Below are 19,977 nucleotides of genomic sequence, written 5' to 3'. Positions count from 1 at the left end.
CTTCAATACCAGGCACTTTCACCCTCTTCCTGCATAGACCAATTTTCAGATTTCAGGACTTTCACACTTTGAATGACAATTGCGCAGTCATGCAACACTGTATCCAAATTAAAATGTTATACATTTTTTGAGACAGATATAGCTTTATTTTGTGGTATTTAATAACCACTGGATTTCTGATTTTTAAACAAATGAAAAAAGCCCGAACATTTACAAAAAAAAAAAAGTTTCTTATTTTTTGTAATAAAATTTTGCAAAATAAGTAATTTTACTTCTTCACTGGTGCGCTGATTAGGCTGCACTGTTGAGGCTGCACTGATGGGCAGTGATGAGGCTGCACTGATAAGTTGCACTGATGGGCAGTAATGAGGCAGCGCTGATAAGTTGCACTGATGGGCAGGCACTGATGGGCAGTGATGAGGCAGCGTTGATAAGTGCACTGATGGGCACTGATAGGCGTGCGCACAGTGTGTGCCTGATGAGACTGGGCACACCCTAATCACCCTGTGTGGCGCAGATTACCCTTGCTGAATGCCCCCCTCGCGGCAGTGGAGTTTAAGCGAAAGGGACTGGGGAATCTCTGTTCAGTCCCTTTCTCTGCCATTTCATCAAAGCCCCCCAATGGGGCTCCTAACAAATTGTAAAATATAAAAATTATTATTATTTTGATTATTTTTATTCTTTTTTATTAAGCTTTAAGATAAGATTACATCAACAAAGCCTATTGGGCATACCCAGGCTTGAATTGAAAAAAAAAAAAACACACACAATTATAACATATTAACACAAGGTATTTGGTAACCAAGGCCTATGATGACTTTGTACATCGTAGCTGGAAGGTGCGAAGTAGACATCTGAGGATTGTCCCTCAGTGCACAAAACTTAGCGAGAGAATTGCTCAGAGGCAAAACAGTGCATGCTATGGAGGCATTGCCAATGACTCAACAGTGTCCCTGGATTCTGTCCAAATGTCCCATACCTTGGAGAATTTTTGCGGGCATCCCCTAGATTCATAGGTAAATTTGTACAATTCAATCATTTTGTTGACAATAGACTTCCAATAATCTATGGTAGGTGCCTGGGGAGATTTCCATTTAAAAGTATGGACTTACATGCATTAAACAATAATATACCTACTAGTGTTCATATTGCCTTGGAGGTAGCTAGTAAATGAACTAATCCTAAGATACATACGTCTATTGATAGTGGCACTGCTACAGTAGTGACCTTGCAGATACAATAAGAAACCGCTGCCCAGAAGAGCTTTATACCAGGGCACTCCCAGAACACACGCAGGAAGGTGACAGGATCTGCCGTGCATCTCCAGCATTGCGAGGGGTGTGAGGGGTAAATCCTATGTAACCTCTGGGGCGTTAGATAAATTCTGTGAAGAATTTTAAATTGTATTAGCCTGTCTCTAGCTGAGACCAGGCTACGCATGGGATAGTCCCATACGTCTTCCCAGTCCTCTGTATTTAGTTCTGGAACCTCTGCACACCAGCACAACAGGAGCCTATCTAAGCCATCATGTATGGAGGGTTGTGGGGTCCTGTATATGGAGGAGAGTGGTTTCTCTAGTATGTCTGCATGTAGTAGGGATTCAATTTTTGACGGAGTAATGGTTACAGACTGGTTAGCAAATTGCATCTAAAAGTCATGTTGGAGCTGGAGATATCTGAACAAATACGAGTTAGGGAGGGCATATTTGGTTTTAAGGATGTTAAAGGACAGGAGTACATCCCCTTCACAAATTTGGCTAAGGTATTTAATCTCCCTAGAAGCACACAAAACAAGGTCAGGGAACAATGAGAATTGCTTAACGGAGGGGTTAAGCCACAACGGTATATGAGGTGAAAAAGTATATAAGGACCTTGGGTGTTGAAGTTGCCATGCCTTTATAACTCTTCTCATAGACTGAGTAATTGGGAATAGGGCTGACTGGCCTCTATATAGTTTGTTACGGAGTGCTTTAAGAGCCAAGCTGCCTTGAGCACAACAGCAGCATTGGTCTCTTCTGCCACCAACCAGTTGTGGGCCTGAGTAAGTAAATCAGCAAGGTAGTAACTAAATCAATTTGGGCACGACAGTCCACCCTCAGTCCAAGGTGTTTGCAGTATCGTCAGACGAAACCTAGGTCTTTGCGATCCCCACAAAACGGAGGTCATTACAGATTCAAAATTGCCTAAAGTATTTCCTAGGGATCCACACCGGGGCATGACGAAGGACATACAGAATAGAGGGGAGCAACTTCATTTTATTAAGATTGATCCTGCCCACAAGGGAGAGGGGAAGGTGGGACCACGCTGATAAACGTTGCTTTGTTAAAGTCAAGAGTGGCAGCAGATTCAGGGTAATATAGTCTTTTGCCGTGGAGGATAGCACTACCCCTAAGTATGTGGCAGAAGAGGTCCACTTTAGGGTTAAACCTGAATCAGCCTTGGCCTCCGCCTCTTGATCTATGGGCAGGATGAGGGATTTATCCCAATTGACCTTCAGACCTGACAATGGAGAATACATGGAAAGCATTGCCAGGGCATCCTTAAGGGAGGGCTCGGGGTCTTCCAAAAAGAGCACCATGTCATCTGCGTATATCGCCACTTTTTCACTAATGGCACCTACCATAATACGTTTAATAAGGGCAGAATTACGTATGGCCTGAGCTATTGGTTCCATCATGAGTGCAAATAGCGCCAGGTATAACGGGCATCCCTGTCTGGTCCCCCTTCCAATGGGAAACACTTCAGACAGTTTACCTCCCAATTTTATTTGTGCCAGGGGAGCTCTGTACAGGATTTTAATCCAGTTACGGAAACGTGGACCAAGGACCATTACCTCCAGTACTGCGGACATGTAGACCCAGTCCACCAAGTCAAATTGGATTCAAAATGTCAGAAGGGTCCGTAAGGGAGCCCCTAGTATCTGAAAGCAGTTCAGAGACCACCGTCAGATGCCGGGAATCCATAACTAGATTGGCCAGTAGCTTGCCATTCTTGTCCCCAGACTCAAACAGCCTCCCTGCCTGAAGAGCGGCCTCTGCATGAGTGAGGGACGTGAGATGAAGTTTCAGGTCTCTACAGGCCTGTGCCAAAGTCGAGTAATTGTCTCCAGTAGGGGAGGACACAAATTCAGAAGCTGCCTCGGACTCAGCCTATTCGAGCAAGGTCTGCAGGGAGTTATATTCAACCCTTGCCGTTTTGATGGCTGATATATACTGACCTCGGGTAAATGCTTTAAAAGGCATCCCACACCATTTGGGGGGATGCTGAGGATTCATTTGCCTCCCAGAATTGTGTGTCCGAGCCCTTCAGCAGCTCCTGTACCCTGTCATTATGTAGCCATTTAGAGTCTAGGCGCCAACAACCCAAGGATCTACACCTCCTCCTACCTGTACCATAATCTTCTTTGGGGAGTGGTCCGAAATTCTAGCTGGCAAGTAGGAGACGGCCCGTTTGGAAGACAGCATCAGCCTTGAGCTAAATGCTAGGTCAATGCGGGAGCCAGATTTATGTGAAGCTGAGTAGTGGGAGTAAAAGCGATCTAAAGGATACTTATTTCTCCAGATTTCCGTTATGTCAAAGGTTTGAGCCTAGGACCCTAGTTCGCTGAGGATTGCAGGAGTCCAAGTCAGCTTGCAAGACAGAATTAAAGTCCCCAGCCCATACAACTCTAGTGAGCTGCAGAGGTGCCAGTTTTTCCTAGATAGTGTACAGTATGCCCGGAGAAAAAGGTGGAGGGACATATACATTGACAAACGCATACCTCACTGCACCAATCTCCAGAAGTAAAATAATGCATTTGCCCCCAGCATCTAAAGACACATGTATCACTTTAAATGCAAGAGATTTGTTTAGAAGGATGGCGACTCCCCTGGCATAACTGGAATAAGTGGCGTGAAAGGCCTGTTGCACCCAGGCTCTGCGGAGGGACAAGATCTTGTTCCCCAGAAGGTGGATCTCCTGCAAAAAGAGGATATGGGGTTTATGAGTGTTAAGGAATTTAAACATTAGGGACCTTTTCAATTAGTTGTTTAGACCTCTCATATTCCAAGAAATTATTTTCATCTCCATAGGGACTTATATTTGATGAAAGTAGCAAAATGGGCACTGGGGATCCCAGAGTATGGGGAAAGCCCAGAATCACCAATTGGTGGAAAAGGGAGCCCCCCCACCCAGGGGGGTCGCCACACCTCCGAGCCCAGATGTCCCGAGGGAAGCGACCATAGTTAAAGCACACCAGCGAACAGTGGCGGCTGGTGCTCAAAATTTTTGTCGGGGAGCAAAAAAATTTTGAAAAAAAATCATCAATTGCAGCCACTGTGCCCTCAAACGCTGCCACTGTGCCCTCAAATGCTGCCACTGTGCCCATCAAACGCTGCCATTGTGCCAAATGCTTCCACAGTGCACATCAAACGCTGCCACTGTGCCAAACGCTGCCACTGTGCCCATCAAACGCTGCCACTGTGCCAAACGCTGCCACAGTGCACATCAAACGCTGCCACTGTGCCATTCAAACGCTGCCCCTGTGCCATCAAATGCTGCCACTGTGCCATATCAAACGCTGCCACTGTGCCCTCAAATGCTGCCACTGTGCCATCAATTGCAGCCCCTGTGCCATCAAACGCTGCCACTGTGCCCAACGCTGCCAGTGTGCCCAACATATGCTGCCAGTGTGCCCATCATATGCTGCCAGTGTCCCTCCCGGGACACCTCACTCACACCTCCCCACGGATGGATCGTGGGACACCCCGCTCACACAAAGCCCCCCGCGAATGGATCGTAGGACACCCCACTCACATCACCCCCCTGCCCGCAGGTGGATCGCCGAACACCCCGTGCAGGAGGACCAGCGCTTACCGGGTGTCCTCTTCTCCGGCGTCTCCTCTCCAGTCAGCTTCCTCCGCTCTGTCCCACTTCTGCCAAAGCGCCGAGCATCCAATAGGGATGCTATATTCACACAATTGGGTGGGATCAGGGCGCACTCTCTGCGCCCCGAACACACCCTTTTTTGAAGCCTATTAGAGCCTCTGGCTCTAATCAGGTGCTTCAAAAAAATACACCCCCTCCTGCCCCCGCCATAGGAGTCCATGCGTCCGGCGTCCTGAAAGGGGCCGGGCGCACGGATAGGGAGGCGGTAGCAGGTTGTAGGGGGGACAGCGACCGTGTGCCCACAATGCACGGGCCGCCACTGCCAGCGAATGAGTATATACAATAATTGAGACGATTGGTTACCATAGAATACAAACATAGTGAACATTAACACAGTGAATACAGTAAGGTAGCAAACTCCCTACTGACCAGCAACCCCAAGAACTATGCCAGTCAGTTTGATACACTTAACCGATAGAATGTCAGACTTCCTTGAAGAATGCCAGAATGTGGCAACGTAGTGCCGCTGATGCCTCTTCAGGAAGGCGGAACTTAGGGGGGTTAGGTACTTCAAATGAGTATCTGTCTAACAAGGTAGCTCCGGGGTAGAAGGAGCCAGAAGAAACATATGTCTAGTCCAGGACCATGAGGATCTCTAACGTTCAATGGCTCCAGCAAGAGAGGGACCATAATCTGGGCGTAGGTCAAACATATCAGTCTCAGGGAGTGGAACTCCTGCCCACCTGGGACGGTGGGTATGTCTTGCATGAGAAACTTAGAGATCAGAGGGGCTAAATAACAAAAGACTGCTGACTGGATTGACAACCTCTTAGTCCGTGGATTAAACCAACTTGTAGTGAGGGATAGCTTATCTTGACCACCGCTGGGTGTTCAGCCAGTCATCTGTGTCAGCCGGGGAGTCGAAGAACCTGACCGAGCCATTGTGAGGGACCCAGAGATAGCTAGGATATAACATGCTGTATTTAATGTCCTTTTCACGTAGGAGCTTGCGGACCTCATTAAATCATTTCCTCTTACGCTGCAGCTCGGCTGAGAAATCCAGGAACAGTAAGACCGAGGAGTTGCCGTACGGAAGTGAGGGGTGTTTGCGAGCTTCAGAGAGAATCCTGTCGCGCTCCCTGAAGTTAAGGAGGCGGACCAAGAAGGGTCGGGGATCTGCACCAGGGATAGCGTGGCCCGTAGGTACACAGTGGGCACGCTCAGCGACATAGAATGGGGAGACATCCGCAAGGCTCAGCAGTTTCCTAAAGAACTTCTCCGGAAACTCGGCCGGTCCGTCACCCTCCTCCAGGAGACCTAGGATTTTGAAGTTGTTGCGGCTAGTTCTGTTTTCTGCGTCATCGAGTTTAGCGACAAGTAATTGTACTGTGCGTTGCAAGTCTGCTATGGTATTGGTGTTGGTAGCCGTAAGATCTTCATTGGCAGAAATTCTGGATTCCGATTCGGTAACCTACCTCTCATCTTATCCAGGTCGTTTCTCATGAGATTACATTTTTCTGTAAGGCGATCAATTCTCACAAGCATGGAGGTTTTGCTATGTTCAATGGCGGCCAGGATCACTGCAGTGCTATCCTGAGAGGAGGGAGCAGGGAGAGCTGCACTCGAGGAAGTCTCAGGTTTCATAGCTAGTTTAGCCAGCAGGGCCTGCAACCTTCCAATGAGAGAAGCGTCTGGCTGTGAGGCCTGACAGGAGGTGAGCGGCATGGCGTGGATAATTTATTGGCCCAGTTCTTAGGGCCCATTAGTCTGTGGGCAAGGGTAATGATGCCACTGGTCCGGGGACTGCGCTTCCTGCACCACCTTGCCCAGCACCCTCACCCCTCTGGAGGAGGGGTAAGTAGGATGGAGCAGGTGGGTGGTTAGCCAGCAGCTTGTAGTGATGATCGGACGGGGGGGGTCACACTGCACACACAGCAGCCAGTTAGTCACAGGGGAGTAATGGTCGCCGCTGGAGCACTCACCAGGGAAGCAGCTCAGCACAGGCACAGGCCCCTGGATCGCGGCTCAGGCCGCCTGCACCAAGACCCCCTTAAGCCAGCTGAGTCCAAGGATTAAGAGCTGTAGGTGGGACTGGGGGGGGACCGCTGGACACTGCCGCCCGCACTCCAAAGCTCCGTAGCTGAGGATTCCGGCCTCCAGGACAAGATGGCGGCAGGCCACGGACATGCGGGCAGGCGCAGCTCTCACTCCAGTCGCTCGGCCATCGGATTCTTTTGGAGTGTGCAGCCGCAGGGAGGATGGCGCCGACTCGGCACTAGGATGAGGGAAGCAGGGGGATTGCTGTGGCCATGGATGTGGCAGTTGCCGTCTGGAGGAGGTGGGCTGCGGACTAGGCCGCAGGCGGCAGTGCACACCAGAGGACCAGCCAGCCAGGAAATACTCCCTAGGATGGTTGCCCGAGATGGAACCAGAGAAGGTGAGATGTGTAACGAGGTCACCAGGCCTGTAGGCAGTCAGATGATGCAGGATGAAAATTCGGATGCTCCAGAGCTCGCCTCTAGCACGTTCGCCGCGGCTCACATCCGGTCACGCCCCATAAAAATAAAAATGTTTTAAAAAAAATATTGTAAAACACATTTAAAAAAAAATGAATTAAAAAAAGTAATAAAATAATAATAAATAAATAATAATAATAAATAACTACTAACATTAATCTCTGTCCACTGCTCTACTGACTGACACCATCCACTATCCTACTGACACCAGCCTCTGCTCTACTGATACGTCCACTGCTCTACTGACACCATCCACCGCTCTACTAACATTGTCCACAGCTTTACTGCGCATGTGTGTTTGAGCTTTGGGGTGCACACCCTAATGCAATAAGCTGCACATACCTATGATGGGCACTGACAAGAGACAGCGTGTGAGGAAAGGAATGGCGATAACCAGGAAGTCCGGGTTACATGTGACATGTACACTTTTGTGGATTTACCATTGGCTCCTGCTGCTGTCAGTCAAATCATGTAATGAAGAAGCAGGGGTAGGAGCCAAGCCGTGCTGTGTGTGTCAACAGATGCACATAACCCAGCACAGGATTGAGCCCACACAAGAGCCCCCGTAGCAAGCGGCTTGCTATGAAGGCACTTGGAGAAGAGGAGAAACTTTAGCTGTAAGGTTCTTCAAGCTGCTTTTTGAGTTGGGAACCGGATAACCTTTGTTTTGGGCTGTGTTGCATACCCCTCAGTTGTTGTACTTGGAGAGATCTCATATTCAAGACTTAAAAGGAGCCTATGTCCTGTACTGTACAATTAAGAAATAAAGATTTTTAAATACCTGTAAAAATCATTTTCTTGGTTACAGTACAGCATATAGATCACCATCCCCATCATCACCACTGCCCTTGCATTTTTCTCTAATTGCTTGCTAAAAGATGGAGGATTGCTGGGAGTGGGATGGGTTATATGGACTGTCCTTACAGATTTGTTTGCCAATGTCCTTACCTAAAGATAGCATCCTATATCAAATTTAAAGGAGCCTAGGCAAGTCAAAAATCCTTATTTAGTTCTGCCATCAGATACACTTGACTTTTAAATAACCAATATTGCAATGAATTAAAACAGTATAATTTAAATTTGGGAGCAACAGGATTGTTTAGGATTGGTAATAGTGCATGTTTGGGGGAAATTGGTTAAAAATTAACATAGCATAGATATCAATGATTCAAGTGAAGCTACAAGGATTATTGCTTTTTATATGAGGGTTTAATTCTGCTTAACCCATCCATTTCAGTTCATGGAAGTTTCTGAAGCGTTTGTTGACTTTTTGTGAATGGGATTTGCTTTATACACAAGCAACTACTGTATAATGCCTTATGCATTTTAGTACACTCAAACTGACTTCATTTGTATAGAACTGGTACTATAATGGCAATATCTATGTATTTTAAATATATAATATTAGTTCCAATTGTGCCTCTGTAGTCTAATCCCGAATTTATTTAAAATATTTTAGCTTCCTTCCAAGTTTGCTTAATCAAATAATTGTTTTTTTCTACCACTAATCTCTCTAAACAAATGTGACTAGTAGCTGCTAGGATACAATAAACTACAAGCAGTACAATGATAAGGGGTGGCTGCCCTCAAAGCATTGTGTCACTATGGATACATTAGGGTGCAGCACATCTAAAAAATCATTAGCTAATTCCAGGTTTTGAATAACAGAGTAAGGTTAGGTTGTTGTCTCTATTGGGATGACTCTCATCACTTCCTATGAGGTCACCAACAAAGGAGGTGAGAGCAACCTCTTCAATGAGGACAAGGACAGCAATAAAAACCTAACTGTACAGGGGAAATGTGGGGTGCTGGATTGCTTCCTCTATTTGCTGTTCCATTTGGAATTCAGGGTTAGTGTAGGAAAAAGTTTGCCTCTTTAAACAGCACTTCAAAGAGTAAGGGCTTTGGAGATGTGTCTAAGGTAGACTACTGTGCAAAGAGGAAAGCCTCTGGACTTTACACAACATGTCTGGTGCTACTAGCAATACAAACCTGACAGAGGCTCTAACCCTCTAACTGCTCTATCCAAAACGAAAAGTTTTGGCTTGCCTTGGGCTTTAACCAGTTTAGCTCTCACACCCGAGCCTGAGACCAGAGCAATTTTTTCATTTACCCTACGAGCCTTATGATTTAGCCATAAGTTTATCATTACTAAAAGCTGAACTCTGTGGAAGAAAATGACCTTGCAGTCATTCTCCCTTTGCACTGCAAAAATGAAATGCTTGTTTTTATTTAGGGGGAACATGAAAAGCAGCAACACTGACTGTACCCAGGGCTGCTGATAAGGCAGTACAGCCCTCCTGTACTGGGCCCCCTCAGTTCAAAAGGGGGGGCCGTGCACCTGCTGAGCAGGCAGACTGGCTGTACTGCCTTACTGCTGACACTGGGATCCCCCTACAGCTCTGCCGGCTTCGGGGGGGTGGGCGCCTTCCTTTCCTGATTGAACACAGCGAGCGATCAATACTGATCGTTCCTGTGTCCATTCATCACTGAAGTAAACTGTGTTTACTATGCTTCAGTTTGTGAATGAATGGGAAGCCTCAGAGTGCTTCCCGTTTCTTCACTGTCCAGTGCAGCTGAGGCTGCAGAGAAAATGACTGATGAATCTATGTCCCCAGTTCTTTCTCTGTCCCAAATGTCAGTTATACCCCTGATTTTTCACCAAAGGCCCCCCAACAGGGCAGTTAAAAAAAATGAAAAAGTTAATAAATTTAAAAGTATATTAAAATAAAAAAAAAAAAAAATAGAAAAAAATTCTAAAAAATTGTTTAAAAAAAATTAAGGGCTCGTTCAAATGTGGATCTCTCTTCAGAGAGCTTTTGACAGGCGGTGAGAAGGCATATTGCCATCTGCTTTACCCCACACTAGCGCATCGCAACTGCATGCTTTGCATGTCGTTTCAGGGCACTCCCAGTGCTATTTACTTGAATGTATCTTGTTCAATGGGGATATCATTTCTGCCATGGCACCGCGGCTGTGGCATTTTTGTGAAAATAACATTTGATATTTTCGGAGGGTAGCCTGTTAGGTAGCCTGTACGGGGCCCCATGATTTCTAACAGCAGCCCAGACTGTACATCCTCGCTCAGACTTCCTCCTAGCTTTACAACTGTTCCCCTGAAGCCGCTTCTCTTTGCAGCTCCATCGCTCGTAGGCACTCTGACATCATCATGTACAATGCAGAACCAGCAGTCCTGCATTGTAAGTGAAGTCGCTGAGGATCCACCCACAGTCCGGGGTGTCAGAGAGTACGGAAGAGCCAAGAGAAAAGAAGAGGGATAACGTAAGTAAAATTATGTTTTTTGTTCCACCTAGACAAAAAAAAAACAGCATTTAACCCTTGCAATGTTGGGGGGGGGGGGGGGGTGGAACCCCACTGCAAGTGTCAATTTTTACCATACCCAAAGTCCAACCTTAAGATAATGAATTAAAACATGTATAGTTTTGGGCAGTCTTGTCTTGCAGAAATGCTTTTATTTTTTCAATTACTATTTTAAAATGAAAGTTTAAAAAAAAAAAAATGGGATGAGTTAATAAGAGGTAAAACAGAAAAAAATTGCTTTTACTGACATAATGTGCAGCTCAAGGGACCCACCTTTGATCTGCACATGAATAATTAGTAAGTATAATCTAACAATAATGTTGTTACATTGTATTTATCAGCGATGCCTGCAATCACTGTTTGCATCATTTTACACAGAAACATCAAGCAAGGCCTGGCTGTTAGACCCCTTTCACACTGGGGCGCTTTGCAGGTGCTACAGCGCTAAAAATAGCGCCTGCAAAGCGCCCTGAAAGAGCTGCTGCTGTGTCTCCAATGTGAAAGCCCCGAGGGTTTTCACACTGGAGCGGTGCGCTGGCAGGACGCTAAAAAAAAGTCCTGCTAGCAGCATCTTTGGAGCAGTGAAGGAGCGGTTTATACACACGCTCCTTCACTGCTCCTGCCCATTGAAATCAATGGGGCAGCGCGGCTATACTGCCGGCATAGAGCTGCAGCAGCAGTGCTTTCCATTGGTTTTAACCCTTTCTCGGCCACTAGTGGGGGGTTAAAAGTGGCTCGCTAGCCACCAAAAAGCACCGCAAAATTGATGGTAAAGCGCCGCTAAAAATAGCAGCGCTTTACCGCCGACACACCCACCGCCCCAGTGTGAAAGTAGCCTTAAAATGAAAGTCTTGCCGATAATAGCAGCTTAAAGTGGTTGTAAACTCTGTTAAACCACTTGTACCTACAGACAAGCCTATAATAAGGCTAACCTGTAGGTATTGTAAATGTCTCCTAAACTTGCACAGTTTAGGAGATATTCACTATATGCGCTGCTGCCGACGTCATCGGGGCATGCGCACTGAAGAAAAGGCCTGCTCGTGCCTTTTCTTCTGCATCCATGTCGTGACTGGCAGCACCCGCGCGCATGCGTCGGAATGACGTCATCGCGCCTCCTGCCAATCACAGCGCCGGAGCCCGTGAACCCGGGAATAACTCCGGTGAAAGATGTCAGCTATGGGAGCGTAGTGCGGGTGGCACTGCAGGGCATCGTTCTAGGTAAGTATTTCATAATGCGCTAGTATGAGATGCATACTAGCTCATTATGCCTTTGTCTTTACAACCTCTTTAATGGCTGTGGTTTGTTAGAAGATTAGGTTGTACGACCAAGGTACTTCAATTAGAAAAAAATCTTTGAGGGTGTGTGCCAAAGATCCAGAATTAATCAAGGTACCCATATGTGACCAGGAATTGTCAAACAAAATCTAGAGCAGCTGTGAATGGTAACCAATCAGTCTCTATCTTTTAGGCCCCTTTCACACTGGGGCGGGGTCGGCGGTAAAGCGCTGCTATTGTTAGCAGCGCTTTACCATCGGTATTCGGCCGCTAGCAGGGCGGTTTTACCCCCCGCTAGCGGCCGAGAAGGGGTTAAAAACCACCGCAAAGCACCTCTGCAGAGGCGCTTTGCCGGCGGTATAGCCGTGCTGTCCCATTGATTTCAAGGGGCAGGAGCGGTGAAAGAGTGGTGTACACACCGCTCCGAAGATGCTCCTAGCAGGACTTTTTTTCCCGTCCTGCTAGTGCACCGCTCCAGTGTGAAAGCCCTCGGGGGCAATTATTAGCGCAATAGCGTCTGCAAACCGCCTCAGTGTGAAAGGGGCCTTATTCTCAAAGTTTGGAAAGTATAGCTGCTCTAGATTCCCGACTGCTCAATTTTCAAATTATATATTATATTATAAAATTATATATATATATATATATATATTTACTCATACATACATATACACAGTATACAGTATCTCACAAAAGTGAGTACACCCCTCACATTTTTATAAATATTTTATTATATCTTTTCATGTGACAACACTGAAGAAATGACACTTTGCTACAATGTAAAGTAGTGAGTGTACAGCTTGTATAACAATGTAAATGTGCTGTCCCCTCAAAATAACTCATCACACAGCCATTAATGTCTAAACCACTGGCAACAAAAGTGAGTACCCCCCTAAGTGAAAATGTCCAAATTGGGCACAAGTAGCCATTTTCCCTCCTCGGTGTCATTTGATTCGTTAGTGTTACAAGGTCTCAGGTGTGAATGGGGAGCAGGTATGTTACATTTGGAGCTGTGATGTGATGATCCATACTTGATGATCTTTTGGTTGGATTACCCTCTCTATTGCCTAAATGTATCCTAGTTGCTAGTGGAGAGCATCAAGCGAGGCCAGGCTGGATTGTGCAGGGCTGGGAAGCTATTAAGAGGCTGCTGGACTGATCCATCGAGGAGGACAGGTTACATACAGGAGGAATCCACATATCTGTTTACCTCATGCGATATAGGATCTCTTATAACTTGGAGATCATTGGGATCTGTGAAGACTTCTGGAAAAATCAGTGACCCAATCACACAATCAGGAGATCTGCCTTAAGGAGATCAGAACTTGGAATATCAGACCTACGCCCTTGTCACTGCTGATGTTACCTCATTGATCAATGTGGATACTTACCCTTTATGGGAAGGCGCAATTGACCCATCTATTCATTCAGAGGGTCCACGTTCTGAGGTGAGCGGCTAGTGTCACAAAGGCGGAGGCTCTGCAAGTTATGAATATACATCACGAGTGGTCACCACTTTGGGGAATCTAACATATGGACTATATGCAGTTTCTCTGTCTAGTTATTTATTGCTTTAGCGCTGCACTATTTCTTTGATATTATTGTGCCGGGATTTAGTTTATTGACCCTGAGTGTTCAGCAGCTTTATTTTATTTCTAATTTGGATGGTTGCGCTGATTGATTTTCTTTACAGTGTTAAATTTGGTGTTATCGCTCTCACTCTCTCATACTGGCCACTGGAAGTTCATCATGGAACCTCATGGCAAATTACGCTCTGAGGATCTGAAAAAAAGAAACCCTGAAACTGAACTGCAGCACAGTGGCCAAGACCATACTTTGAGTTACTGTTGTCTTTCTATCATCTCAAACCAGTCTGCCCATTCTCCTCTGACATCAACATCAGGCATTTTCGGACCATTCTTTGTAAACCCTAGAGATGGTGGTGTGTGAAAATCCCAGTAGATCAACAGTTTTTGAAATACTCAGTACAGCCTGTCTGGCACCAACAACCATGCCACGTTCAAAGTCACTTAAATCCCCTTTCTTCCCCATTCTGATGCTCGGTTTGAATTTCAGCAAGTTGTCTTCACCACGTCTAGATGCCTAAATGCATTCAGTTGCTGCCATGTGATTGGCTGATTAGAAATTTGTGTTACCAAGCAATTGAACAGGTGTACCTAATAAAGTGGCCGGTGAGTGTATATTTAGCGTGATCATGACAAATAAACCAACTGTAAAATCTGGTCCACAGTTATAGTTTCCTTTATTTTAAAGCTGAGATATCTGATGCATACCAGGATGCCTTTCAGTAAGCTTTTTTAAAATATATAATTTCCCTTGTTAAAAAACAATCAATCCAGGCTCACATAAATTATTAGGTACATGCAGTGTAACAATTGCCTTGATCAGTCTTATTCAGATGCATACAGCATAATAGCACAATTTGTTTGTATCCGACTGCAAGCTGAACCGGCCAGATAAAGAGAACCAAGTGTACTGTGCGTGATAATATATTATGGTACGAAACAAAAAATCGAAGAGTAAAATTAGGTTTTGTAATGTAGGTAGGACAAGGCCTACTTTTTCCTGAGGGAGGTTCAGCCTTGGGTACTCGGAGGAAAATAAGTAGGTGGCATGCTCTGTGTGCCACAGTGAATTGTGGTGGTGGCAAAATTGTGCCAACAGTAGGAAGGCCATAAAACTTCAGTCTACCCAATTTACATATGGCGCAGTCCTTGTATCCAAAAATATTCTTTAATTATTGTGCCACAAGCAAGGATCTAACAGACTATAAACCTGAGCGCAATCATTCGTAAAAAAAAAAAAATGAACTCTTCCATTACACACATCCACCAATATGTAGGTCATTTGACCAAGGTTTCCGCACTTTTTCTACTCAAAGGTGACGCACACTTTATCAAAGTGGAGTTTATACTGTCATAACCATATCTGTCTCATGTGTGGATCGCCTTTTTAAACCTTTCTTTGTTACCTGTTATATGTGTTTGTAACACCAATAAAAAGTTTTATATATATAAAAAAAAAAAAACTTCTATTACATACGTTTTTCTGCACATAGCCCACCTTGAAGAAGAACTGAATTTAAGTCACTGCATACTGAGCAACCAGAAACCGTTGTACAATATAACCCGAGTGCAGGAGTCAGGGGTTTGTCATATACAGCCCAGCATCCAGAGTGCAGGGGTCAAGAGTGCATAAAGCACATAGCACAGGCTTTAAGCGTGCATAAATCACAGAGCACTAGAGTCAGGAGTGCATAATGCACAGAGTGCTGGGGCCAGGAGTCAAGAGTGCATAACAAAGAGTGCACAGAGGTCAGGTATGCATAGTTCACAGAGCACAGGGGTCAGGAGGGTGTAATACACAAAGTGAAGGAGTCAGTAGTGTGTAACGCACTGAGCACGGGGGTCAGGAGTGTGTATTGCACTGAGCACAGGGGTCAGGAGAGCATAATGCACAGGTCAGTAGTAGAGTTAAGGAGGAACACACTTATAAGGGGTTTTCTGCTCAACAAAGCCCCCACTTTCATCAGAATTCAAAGCCCCCTTATATCAGAATCAGCAAAGCACCCTTACATCAGTGTACTCACTTGCTCAGAGACAGGAGGGAGGGAGAAGGGAGGAAGGAGAGAGACTTCAGTCACAGACAGTGGATGGTAAGCTCACTCACCCAAGGATGGAGGCTCAGGCATCAGCACCTTTCATCCACAATGTATCTACCGGCTGCTGGGCTTCAAATTTCCCACTCATGGGAAATTTCCAGATGGTTGACAACCTTGCTGATTGAGGTGTGCCCAGGCACAGCTGGCCCATGTACACACCTATGCACTCAGCAGTTGTGGGACTCAGTTACTTAGGGAGCATAGGTGTATAGGTGTGCTCAGCCTATTGCATTAGAGTGTGTGTGTGTGTGTGTATATATTTTATAATATATATATATATATATATATATATATATATATATATATATATATATATATATATATATATATATATATATATATATATTCAGGCTGACTGACCAGGTTAAACCATAGACACTGACAAGCCCTGCAAATGTCAGATTGCAAGTGCGTTTGAGCAGGAGCTGAACGGTCATAAACAAACAAAAAAAAAACCGCAAAAAAAAAAGAAAACTGACTAACTGTATCAAGTGGGGGCGTGTGTATTGTGGAGTACCACATGGGGAGTACCCGAGTGTTGGGAGTACCCGAGTGTTGGGAGTACCCGAATTTTGTGGAATAACTGAATATTGTGAGTACTGGTGTATTGTGGGGTAACTGAGTACCTGTATGTTGTGAGTACCTGTGTATTGTGAGTGACCCGTGTGTTGTGAGAACTTGTGTGTTGTGAGTGACCTGTGTTTTGTGCGTCACCTGTGTGTTGTGTGTGACCTGTGTGTTGTGCGTGACCTGTGTGTTGTGCGTGACCTGTGTGTTGTGAGTGACCTGTGTGTTGTGAGTGACCTGTGTGTTGTGAGTGACCTGTGTGTTGTGAGTGACCTGTGTGTTGTGAGTGACCTGGGTATTGCGTGTATTGTGAGTACCTGAGTATTGTGAGTGCCCAAGTACTTGTGTATTGAGAGTACTGTGAATGTACGTGGACAGTGCGTACACGTGGACTGTGAGTACAAAAGTGCTGTGAGGGCACGTGGGCTGTGAGGGCACGTTAGTTGCGAGTACCTGTGTATTGTCTTGTTGAGAATCTGTGTATTGTTGAGTATTAGTGTCAGGAAGTTAGTTGTTAGTTAATTTGGACAGAGTATAACCCCCAATCCCCATTAAATTAGTGGGTACGATGCCCAGCGCGTGTGGAGATGCAACTCAGTGTACATCTTGCGGCATTTATGCATTCCTTGATCATCCGATCGAGGGCAAATACTGCTGTGCAAAATGTAAGCACACTGTTTCCCTGGAAGCCCAGGTTCCTTTAGTTTCTAATTAAAATTTGGACGAATTTACGTTATTCGGAAATTCAAATGTATTCAAATTTCCGAATTATAAAATAGTACCGAATTTAAACCAATCCGAAATAACGACATTCGAATCTGAATCAATTTCCAAAGAGAAATAAATAGAATAGAAAAAATATTTTTCTTCTATTCTATTCCTCATAGGTGTGCGCAGCCTATTACATTAGGGTGTGCACCCCAAAGCTCAAACACACATGCCTTTCTCTGCAGCCTCAGCTGCATGGGTCAGTGAATGAATGGGCAGTGCTCTGTGCTGAGCGGCTTCCTGTTTATTCACAAACTGAAGCATAGTAAACACAGTTTACTATGCTTCAGTTATGAATGAACACAGTGAGTGAATGTATTCACTTTGTTTATTTAGCAAAGGAAGATGCCAGTAAATTACATATTTACTATACCCCCCACTCTCCATCCTGAAACATCCCCCCTCAGCAGCCGGGGGGGAGAGAGAAGACAATAGCACCGCAGGGCAGGGGACCAATACATGGGAAGCCTGTGCAGTAGGGGAAATTGGCATCGCACATAGTGATTAGGGTGTGCCCCGGTTTGAAAACGAATAAATGAAAGGAATCCGAGAACGAATTAAACGAATGAAACAAATTTAGGTAAACTAATTTATGTAAATAACGAATCGAAACAAAACTATACGAAACAAATATTTTCGTTCTGCACATGTCTATTGACTAAAGCACCTAAACCAGAAGTATAGTAACAAGTCCTATTTGCAACCCCAGAGCACCCAATAAGGAGATAGTATGCGACCAGTCTAAACTACATGGCATGTTCACCAATGCCAGGAGTCTGGCGGACAAGATGGGGAATTACAGAGACTTGGTTCAACAGCTCTCATGATTGCCTGGCAACCATTGAAGGGTATTCCCTACATCGCAGGGATAGAGAGGGTAAAAAAGGGGAAGGGGTATGCCTTTATATCAAAAATGATGTACAAGTGAATGTGAGAGATGACATCACTAAAGTAAGCAAGGGAGGAAGTAGAATCCTTATGGGTAGAGCTACAAAGGGAGGAAACTAAGGGGAAAGTAATGCTGGCAGAATGCTATAGGCCCCCTAACCAGAGGGAAGAAGCAGAGGCGGACCTCCTATCACAATTTGGATTAGCGGCAAGAATGGGAGGTGTCAATATAATGGGGGATTTTAATTATCCAGACATAGACTGGGTGGAAGGAACCGCGTATTCATCTAAGGCTTGCCAGTACCTAAATGTCTTGCAGGACAATTTCATGGGTCAGATGGTAAATGCACCAACTAGAAACAAAGCGTTACTAGACCTACTGATTACCAACAATACAGATCACGAATGTGGAAATACAGGGCAATTTAGGAAAAAGCGATCACAGCAGGTCAATTAGTTTTAGTATAAATCACACAAATAGGAAACATAAGAGGAATACAAAGACACTGAATTTCAAAAGAGCCAACTTCCCTAAACTATGATCCTTGCTAGAAGATAATAATTGGGATAAGATCTTAGGAACAAAGAACACGGAGGAAAAATGGGTATGCTTTAAGAGCATATTAAATAAGGGCATTAGCCAGTGCATCCCAATGGGAAATAAATTTGAAAGAGCTAATAAAATTCCTGGGTGGCTTAACTCATGGGATCATCATCAGCATTCAATCTTTACAAAGAATGCAACAAGAAATGTAAAGGTGCAATCAGAGTGGGTAAGATAGAACACGAAAAGGCACATAGTGGAGGAGAGTAAAAAAAATCCCAAGAAATTCTTTAAGTACAGTTAGAAGGCAAAATGTTTTATTTGGGATCACTCTTGGGGGCCGACTGGAATGTAACAGGTTGCCCGGAAAGGCTTTGTGACATATCAGAACCTTCATCTGAAAGAAGAGTCATGCCCACTGGCAGAGGCAGTATGGGAACAAAAGCTTGGCTCCAGACCAACTGGTGTGATAAAGATTGAAATGCTTGATTAACACATCTGCAAACAAGCTTTAAAGAGAGCAACGGCTGCCAAGATGATTGATGAGTTGGGCTACATAAGATCAAAGGGCCAGCTGTCACTGAAGATGACCCAGGTCACATAGCGATGATACATGGACGAATGCTGCCCCTAGAGGCCACTTTAACATGACTTCTGGAGGATGGACAGATATTAGAAGGACTGCACCTTTTGCTGATATTCCACTGGACAGGAAGCTAGAGGGGTGTGGTGTATGAGTGGGTCTGAATGCAGTTTAAAAGTGCACAATGAATGGAAAAATCTCTCTCTTGACTGATGGCTCCCATGCCAGCGAGCCCAGCTGACGATACTGGTCATAGATGACGACCTTACGTAACGTATCATTGATGTTTTTGTATTTTATATGCTCTGTAATATTTATCCTTTAGTGTTTTTATGTTAGTGTTCCTATTTTCTTGGGAAATAAATAAGACGTTGTTCATAGATGACGACCTTACGAAACGTATCATTGATGTTTTTGTATTTCATATGCTCTGTAATATTTATCCTTTAGTGTTTTTATGTTAGTGTTCCTATTTTCTTGGGAAATAAATAAGACGTTGTTTTATTAAGCAATGTGTTTGTTTCCATAGCTAAGCTTTTATCATTGTACTATCACCAGTAACATTATCAGAGCTTTGATAGTCTAGTTAACTATAGGAATAGACAAGTTAATACATATATGGAATAAATAGAGGGAATCCATAACCACCCAATATTTATTTCAATTGGCACCCGAGAAAGAAGAGTGTGGAATTTATATCTGCACAGAATCCAAACCCTAATGTATTTTTGTCTTGCGTCCCTATAATCTAAGGAGTCCTCAACTAGACCCAGAACTGAAAGCCTTCTCTACTTTGGACAAGATTTGCGCTGGTTCGTGAATTCTTAAGCCCTGCTTGAGTGGTCCTGAAAGATCTATGAAATATTTCATCAGTAAGCAGACACGCAGATCTGGTGGGATTTTTGGCTGGTATATGTGTATTTGTTAAAATGTATTTTATTGTTAATGCAAATTGTTTTAGGCCTGTGCAG

At 44.7% G+C, this 19,977-nt stretch overlaps 1 protein-coding gene across 1 annotated transcript in view; it reads right to left on the bottom strand.

Moving 5' to 3' along the window:
• Window positions 1–19,977, bottom strand: part of CCDC181 (coiled-coil domain containing 181) — a 58,317-nt gene that overhangs the window by 11,645 nt on the left and 26,695 nt on the right. The gene's annotated exons all lie outside the window — the stretch shown is intronic.

This window comes from Aquarana catesbeiana, linkage group LG02 (assembly GCF_042186555.1).
Source record: "Aquarana catesbeiana isolate 2022-GZ linkage group LG02, ASM4218655v1, whole genome shotgun sequence".
Classification (NCBI taxonomy): domain Eukaryota; kingdom Metazoa; phylum Chordata; class Amphibia; order Anura; family Ranidae; genus Aquarana; species Aquarana catesbeiana.
Note: the sequence above shows the minus strand (reverse complement) of the source record. Positions and strands in the feature narration are given on the sequence as shown.